General features: G+C 41.4%; 1 pseudogene; it reads left to right on the top strand.

The window, feature by feature from the left end:
* Positions 1-4,270: 4,270 nt before the first annotated feature.
* Positions 4,271-4,821, top strand: LOC110543120 (transmembrane emp24 domain-containing protein 2-like; annotated as a pseudogene).
* Positions 4,822-8,517: the final 3,696 nt, after the last annotated feature.

The following is an 8,517-nucleotide window of genomic DNA, read 5'->3' as shown; positions in this document are numbered from 1 at the left end:
TTGTGGAAAGTCTCTTTTCTCCTTGGTCAGAGGAAACTTTGTTTATTCTTGAAGACTTCTGCTCCCCTCCTCAGAGAGTTGCTCTTATACCCAGCTCTGACCTTATCAGATCCTCTCTCAGACCCTTTGCTGCTTCACTCAGCTGTGATCACAGACTGCCTTTGGCCCTCTTAGGAACATCCCCTGACCCTGGTCAGAGTGTACCCTTTGGTCAACGTGGAGACTCCTAGGGCCCTAGTCAGAGACTGCCATTTGTCCTCATGGAAGCCCAACATTTTTTTTCTCATTGGAAGCTTCGTTTGTCTTGGTCAAAGCTCTGGTCACAGATTACCTGTGTTTCTCCCAGCAACTTTGTCTTCCCTAGTCAGAGATAACCCTCAGTGTGTTTTCAGGCTTCATTTATTGGCTATTTATGCCAAATCAGGGATCAGGGAAAGTCTTTCCTGTGGTGGGCATATACTTCCTTTGTAAACTTTGTATATCTTGTAAACTTTGTAACTCTCCAATGCATTCAAGTGGCCAGGCTCTGGCCAACCCCCACCCCCCCAATTTTCCTAATTGTCATAACTGTTAAGTTTCCAGCCCCGAGGAGGCAGGAGAGTGGCCAAGGCCACTCTATGGAAAAAAAATCATCAATCTCTGAGATTGCCCCAAGATCAAGGCACAATAATTCTTCCAATACTAGAGCATATTGGAAAGACAACGCCCCCCCCCCCATGAAACACTATATAATCCCTGTGTTCTGCCATGTTCTCTGTTGCTTCTTGTCTAAGCACAGGCAGCCATTCTGAGTTTTTCTCTCCTAATAAATCTCTTCTGTGAGGTTTGTGGTGTGGTATGTCTTTGCGGTATTCCTTGGCTCCTGACTACCAAAGTACCAAGCTGTAGCTATAACACTCACACTCTCAGCCATTACATGGTCAGATAATACCATAGGAGTATCATTAGAGATGTCCCTCTGTCTCAATGACTCCTTCTTCAGATCAATTGAATCCTCCCTCAGCTCTAGTTTCAGAGAATCCTCAGACTTCTAGTGAGACTTCACCCTTTATCCTCCCACTGTGTTGTGGTCACAGGATGACTTTCGCCCTTGTCACAGTCTCAAAAAGTAGTGATTGAAGCCTTCCTTAGCTCTCTTCAGAGACTGCAATTGTCCCCTATTCTAACTCCTCCTTGTGTTCTGCCTAGAACACTTTAGGCCATGGCCCAAGCTTCCCAGGTTTTGGATCATGACTGCCTTAGCTTACAACAGAGCTCCACTTTGACTCTTGTCAGAGAACATTTTGGTTGCTCCTCAGTATGTCTTTGTCCTTTTCAGAGACACCCCATAGCCCCTTGCCTGTTGAATCCTCCCTCACCCCTGGCTGAGAAACCCACTAAGCACTCCTAAAAGCCATCTTTCACCCTGCTTAGAGATTGTCCTCTAGCTGAGTAGGAGCTTCCACAGACACTTGTCTGAGTCTCCTTGTACCTTAGCCCCAAACTGATTTTTGCCAATATCAAAGCTTTTCACTTCCTTCACTGGAGACAGACCACATAGGCACCAATGGGAGACTTCTTTGCCCTGGTGTAAACCTCTAGAGATCCAAATTAGAGATTTTCTAGGTATCTCATTGCACCCTATGATTGCCTTGGCTAGAGCCCTTTGTAAGCCAGGTACTAGTGGAAAACTTTCCTTGGGGCACAGAGACCTTGATTGTCTCTCTTGGAACTTGTCGCAGCCATGTTAGAGCCTCCCTCATTCCCAAGCAGACATTGACTTAGGTCTTGCTAAGAGCTTCTGTTGAATCTGGTGAAAGCCTCTTCTGGCTTGAACATCCCTCATCTCTGCTTTCCCCTCTTCGTAGTTTCCCTCTGCCCTCATCAGAGACCATTCTTATATTCCTTTAGAGACATCTCTTGACCCTTGTCAAAGTGTGTCTTCAGCGTTCCTAAGATGTTCTATGGAATGTTGTCAGAGATCTCCATTGGCCCTAATATTAACCGTCTTCTGCCGTGGTCAGAGAAATTTCTCAGTTCCAGTTAGAGACTGCTTTGATCTCTTGTCCCATATTCTTTCATGTTTGGAAGGAGACTGCTCTTGCCTTCTGCTAGAGAACTTTCTAGACCCTGTCAAAGGCCTTTATCTGCCCTGGTAGGAGAATACCTTGATCCTCCTTCATACCCTCTAGTCAGAGACCACTCCCAGGCATGTTGAAGACCCCTCTTGGCCCCCATTGGAGACTTCTTTAAACTTTAGTCAAAGTCTCCTTTGATTCTAATTAGATACCACTTTTTTCTCCTTTTGTTATTGTTGACTATCATAAGGTTATAGCTTCTTGGGGCTTTGTTCATAGACTGTCTTAGGCACCCATTAAGACCTTCCTTTTCCCCTGATCAGAGTCTACACACTGCCCTGGTCATATCTTATTTCAGGTCTGTTAAATCTCCCTGGATCTTGGTCAGAGACTTCCTTCAGACCTCATCACAGCCTGCCTGAACCCCTTTTGGAGACCTTCCTTAGTCATTGTACCAACCAACCACCTCTTCACCTCTTTATGCCTTTGTTGGAGACCACTCTTTGGCCTTTGTGGGAGACTAAGGCACTGTGGTACATACCTTTAATATCAGCACTCAGGAGGGAGAGGCAGGCAAACCTAGTCTATAAAGTAAGTCCAGAACAGCCAATGCCAGACAGATAAACAGTGTCTCAAAACACGAGAGAGAGAGAGAGAGAGAGAGAGAGAGAGAGAGAGAGAGAGAGAGACTGTGGTCTATAATGTATAGAGTTTATTAATACATTTCATATTAGAACTATGGATTTTGCATATGAATATAATAGTTTTGATCTCATAAAACACTTTTATATATTTTTAGACAGTACAGGTATCAAAGACAGGGAATTTTTTTTGTTTCATTGCTGTCTCTTACATTTTCAAAGACAGAGTATAATATTCATCAGTACATACTGTTAGTTATGTGAAGAAATGTCACCAAGTCTTGTTGGTTTGTCATCTTTATGTTTAGGAGGCATTCATTCTCATCTCTTCCTGGTAGACCAAGTAGAATGAATTAAGGCAAGTGAAGATGGAGTATAGAATGGATAGGTTTAAAGACAAAAATAAGAAACTGCCCTTTTCAAAGAGGCAGGACATCAGAAGAAGGAGAAAAGAGGGAACAAGTCAGGAGCTTGACACAAAGGACCTCTGAAAAGCTCTGCCCTGCACACTATCAATGTAGATGCCGAAACTTATGGGAAACCTTTGGGCAAAGTGCAGGGAATCTTGGGAAAGAAGTGGGAAACAGTAAGATCTGGAGAGCACAGGAACTCCACAAGGAGAGCAACAGAACCAAAAAATCTGAGCACAAAGGTCTTTCCTGAGACAGATACTCCAACCAAGGACTATGCATGGAGATAACCTAAGATCCTTGTACAGATGTAGCCCATGGCAGTTCAGTATTCAAGTGGGTTTCATTGTAATAGGAACAGGGTCTGTCTCTGACATGAACTGATTGGCTTGCTCTTTAATTACCTCCCCCTGAGAGGGAGGCAACATTACCAGGCCACAGAAGAAGACAATGCAGCCACTCCTGATGAGACCTAATTGACTGGGATCAGAAGGAAGGAAAAGAAGTCCTCCTCTATCAGTGGACTTGGAGAGGGGCATGCATGTAGAGGGTGGAGGAAGGGAAGGATTGGGATGGGAGGATGGAGAGAACCACGGGGGGGGGGATTCAAAGTGAATAAAGTGTAATTAATAAAAAAATATAAAAAAAATAAAAGCACAAAAAAAGAAACTGCCCTTTTAAAAAGATCAGGTTATTAAGCAGATGTTCTTAAACTGTGAAGCTTTTTGTCTGTGATGTGCGTGGTTGAAATAATGCATTTCCCATGAAAACAATGGCTGATATTTTTTTAAATGTCAGAATGCATTTAGTGGAACCTTCCAACTTAAATGCCACGCAAACTGTAAGATGAGCACAAATTGCTTCAAGAAACAATTTGAATAGAATGATCCTTTGACTTTGAAGAATTTAAATGCATTTAAAAAAGTTATACAGAAATCATGCTTTGGGTGTGACTTGCACCTTTTGCACGTTAAAGAAACTTGAAGTATGAGAGACATTTCTCTTATGTTAAATGAACTTAAAAGCTGATAAAGGGCTAAGACATCACAATTTTTAAAGTTTGAATAGAAATTATTATTTGCTTCCTTTCACATTTATAAAAGAAGATAAAAATAGTACCATTTGCAGTGCTGGCAGCTCCTGGTTTTGCCCTTGCTGCACCATGTTGGTGCTTGCAGAGCTGTCAGTGCTGTTGGCTCAGCTGCTGGCCATGGCCTCAAGCTACTATGTCAATATTGATGTGCATTCTGAGAAGTGCTTCTTTGAGCTGGTCACCTCGGGCACCAAGATAGACTTCATCTTCAATGTGGCTGAGAGTGGCTTCCTGGACATCAATGTGGAGATCACAAGACCAGAAAATAAAGGGATCTATAATGAAGACCCAGAGACCCCATGGAAGTACACATTTGCAACCCACATGACTGTGACACCCAAGTTCTGCTTTAGTAATAGGATGTCCACAATAACACGAGTGATAGTAATGTTCATCATTGATATTGGTGAGGTTCCCAAAGAACAAGACACAGGGACAGAAGCTCCTCAGAACAAGCTAGAAAAAATGATTTATGAGCCATCAACAATAACACAAAGAGCAGAGTGGCAGTTTGGTTTTTCTTTGAAGCTCTTCTTCTAGTTACCATGACTCTGGGACAGATCTACTATCTGAAGTTTTTTTTTTTTTTTTTTTTTTCTGTACAGCAGAGGGTTATTTAAAAGGCATTTTTCTATTGATCCAAATTCATGGTTGACTTGTTTATCAAATGCCTTGGTCATAATAATGTCATTAGTTTACTCATTTTTATTTTCTGAATGTTCACAATAGGTACCGGAGAAAACCTGTCTCCACAAGGAGAGCAACAGAACAAGAAAATTTGAACACAGGGAACTTCCCAGAGATTCATACTTCAACCAAGGACTATTCATAGAGATAACCCAGAACCCCTGCACAGATGTAGCCCAGGGCAGTTCAGAGTCCAATTGGGTTACATAGTGATGTGAAGAGGGACTGCCTCTGACATGAACTGACTGGCCTGCTCTTTAGTCACCTCCTCCTGAGGGGGAGCAGCCTTACTAGGCCATAGTAGAGGACAATGCAGTCACTTTTGATGTGAACTGATGGACTAAGATCAGAAAGGAGAGGAGAACCTTCCCTATCAGTGGACTTGAGGAGTGGCATGCATGCAGAGGGAGGAGGGAGTGTGGGATTGGGAGGGGATGAGGGAGGGGCTTATGGGGGGATGCAGAATGAATAAAGTGTAATTGAGGAAAAATTTTAAAAAAGGGAAAAAAATAATTTAAGAACCTTAAATGACTTTCAAAAGTGGAGGAAAACATGGAGTTAGTCAATTTACATGGAGCACGTCTTGCCCCTGGGGGCAATGGTCTCCTGAACCTACTCAGACCTCAGACACCACCACTGCTAGTTCTAGAACTGATGCAGGATGTTCCAACGAGGGGATTAAGGCTTCTCATAATATTTCCTATAAGCCCACACTTGTTTGTTTATATCCCCCATTTTTATTCATTATTAGCCAGATAGAGCCAAGTAATTGTGGTAATGATACTTGCTTTTTTATCCAATGCTGGAATGCTAGTGAATTTAGGTATGCCCTGGTTACTTGCATGCCTCGCTGGGTGCCTGTGCCTGTTGATGCCCCTCACGCTATGACTCTCTTCAGACAGAAAAGGGATCTTGGAATTACAGCCGCCATTGTTACTGCCATCTCATTGGCGGCTGTTGGAGCTACCACCGCGGCATTAGCCAGGAGTCATATTGTGCAGACTGCTCAGACCCTGAATAACCTTTTAGCCAATGTAGCTCATGCCTTAGATGTACAAAAAGGAATTAATGCTCAACTAAAAGGAGGCTTGATGGTGTTTAATCAGAGGATTGACCTCGTGCAGGAGCAAATTGATACCCTATGGCAAATCGCTCAACCTGGCTGTCAATGAAAGTATGCTGGACTTTGAGTCACTAGCATACAACATGAGAATTTTCCCTGTGCTGCAAATCTGTCTAAACAATTGTCGAGCTATATTTTAGGTAATTGGACTGGAGAATTCGATACTACGATGGAGCAGCTGAGAGTGGCCATTATCACAGTAAATTCTACCAGAGTGGACGCAGGACTAGCCACAGGATTATCACCATGGATTGCTGCAGCCATGAATCATCTGAAGGAATGGGCGGGCATGGGAGCGTTAGCAGGCCTTCTGGTGTTGGTCTCCTTGGTTTGCCTGTGGTGTATATGCAAGATTAGAGTCTCACAACAGTGTAATGCAGCCATGATCATTCAGGCCTTTACAGCCATTGAAGCAGGACAGTCTCCCCAAGCATGGTTGGCTACCATAAAAAGCTAAAATGTTATGCTCAGGATGCGAGGCTAAGCACTGCACTCAGGGTCAGCTGCTTTCGACCCAGAGAAGAGCATGTCTGATTGCATGCGGGTTGATGCCCCAGGTCCCGCCTCTGAGAAAAAGGTATAGGACGGGTCTGATGCTCTTTGGGTGGGTGACATCTAAATGAACATCAGTACAAAGTCCAATTTATTTCTAATATCAGAGATCAGACCTCTACTCTTGCCTGATGCGTCTAAAACAAAAAGGAGGAACTGTAGAGAGCTGTGTAATGCCGCGCCTTAAAGATGGAGCTGGTTTCCGCCTTCCACCTTCCCGATGGTGAGTGCTCTCTGTCAGGAACAACTCCACATTTGGCTAAGGCTGAGGATCTGGCTTGCTTCCATGTATGTGGACCTATCTGCATTGCCCACGTGGCATGCTGGGGTTGGCTACCCAGAGGCTATTTAAGCTGTGGGCTGTCTTTACCCAGGGTCAGATGATTGTTCAAGATTCCTGAATAAACTGCATTGAAAAAAAAAAAGAACATTAAAGTAAAAATTTGACATTTCCTTGTTCTATAATTTTTATTTGAATGCTTCACAATTATACATATCCTTTGAAGAGTTCAGAGGCTGGACAGACAATGCCTGCCAAAACACCAGATCCCATCTGTTTTGCCACAACAGACTCTAAATATTCAAACATAGCTGAAGAACAAGAAAAAAGACCTTAAAACTAATTATATGAAGATTATAGAAGTCCTTAAAGAGAAAATGGATAAATCCTTCAAAAAAAAAGTCAGGAAAACACAAACAATTGGAGAAAATAAATAAATCCCTCAAAGCAAGTCAGGAAAACACAAGCAAATATTTTGAGGAAATGTATCCCTTACAGAAAGACACACACACACACAGAAAGAGAGAGAGAGAGAGAGAGAGAGAAACTTACAGTTGAAGGAGTCAAAACTGTTCAAGATCTGAAAATGAAAATAGAACCAATAAAGAAAACACAAACCGATGAAAGCTTCAGTAATAGAATACAAGAGATGGACAAGAGAAGCACAGGCATTGAAGATACAATAGAAAAAATGTGTATATTGGTCAAATAAAATGTTAAATCTAAAAAATTGCTGTCACAAAACATACAGAAAATATGAGTACTCTGAAAAGATGAGGCCTTCAAATAATAGAAATAGAGGAAGGAAGAGAATATTATCTTAAAAACCCAGAAATTATTTCAACAAAATCATAGAAGAAAAATTTTCTAAACCAAAAAGGGACATGCCCTATAAAGATACAGGAAGCACGCAGAACCCCAAACAGATTGGACCAGAAAAGAAAGTCCCCTTACCACATAATAATCAAAAAACTGAATGTACAGAACAAAGAAAGAATATTTAAAACTGTAAAGTAAAAAGACAAAGTACCATATAAAGACAGATCTACTAGAATTACACCAAACTTTTCAATGGAGATCAACAAAATAAAACCTAGTGAAATAGAAGCAGCCATTAAAAGTCTCCCAAACTAAGGAAAGTCCACGACCAGATGGTTTTAGGGCAGAATTCTACCAGAATTTCAAAGAAAAATTAATACCAATACTCCTCAAATTATTCCACAAAATAGAAACAGAATGAACATTGCCTAATTTATTTTATGATGCCATATTATCTTGACACCCAAACTATATAAAGACTCGACAATGAAAGAAAATTACAGACAAACTTTCCTTATGAACATAGATGAAAAAATATGCAACAAAATACTTGCAAATTAAATCCAAGAAAATATCAAAAAATAATCCACTATGATCAAGTAGGCTTTATTGCAGAGATGCAGGGAATGTTAAACATATCAAAAATCATTGAATATAATTCAAAATAAAAATATACTGAAAGAAAACCCCACATGATCTCTTATTAGATGTTGAAAAGGCCTTTGACAAAATTCAACATGATACAAGTAATGGATACAAAGTAAATACCTAAATATAATCAAGGCAATTTACAGCAAGGCTATATCCAACATCAAGTCAAATGGAGAGAAACTCAAAGCAATTCAACTCAAACCA

The sequence above is a fragment of the Meriones unguiculatus genome, chromosome X, assembly GCF_030254825.1.
Source record: "Meriones unguiculatus strain TT.TT164.6M chromosome X, Bangor_MerUng_6.1, whole genome shotgun sequence".
Lineage (NCBI taxonomy): Eukaryota > Metazoa > Chordata > Mammalia > Rodentia > Muridae > Meriones > Meriones unguiculatus.
This window is presented reverse-complemented; position numbering and strand designations above follow the sequence as displayed.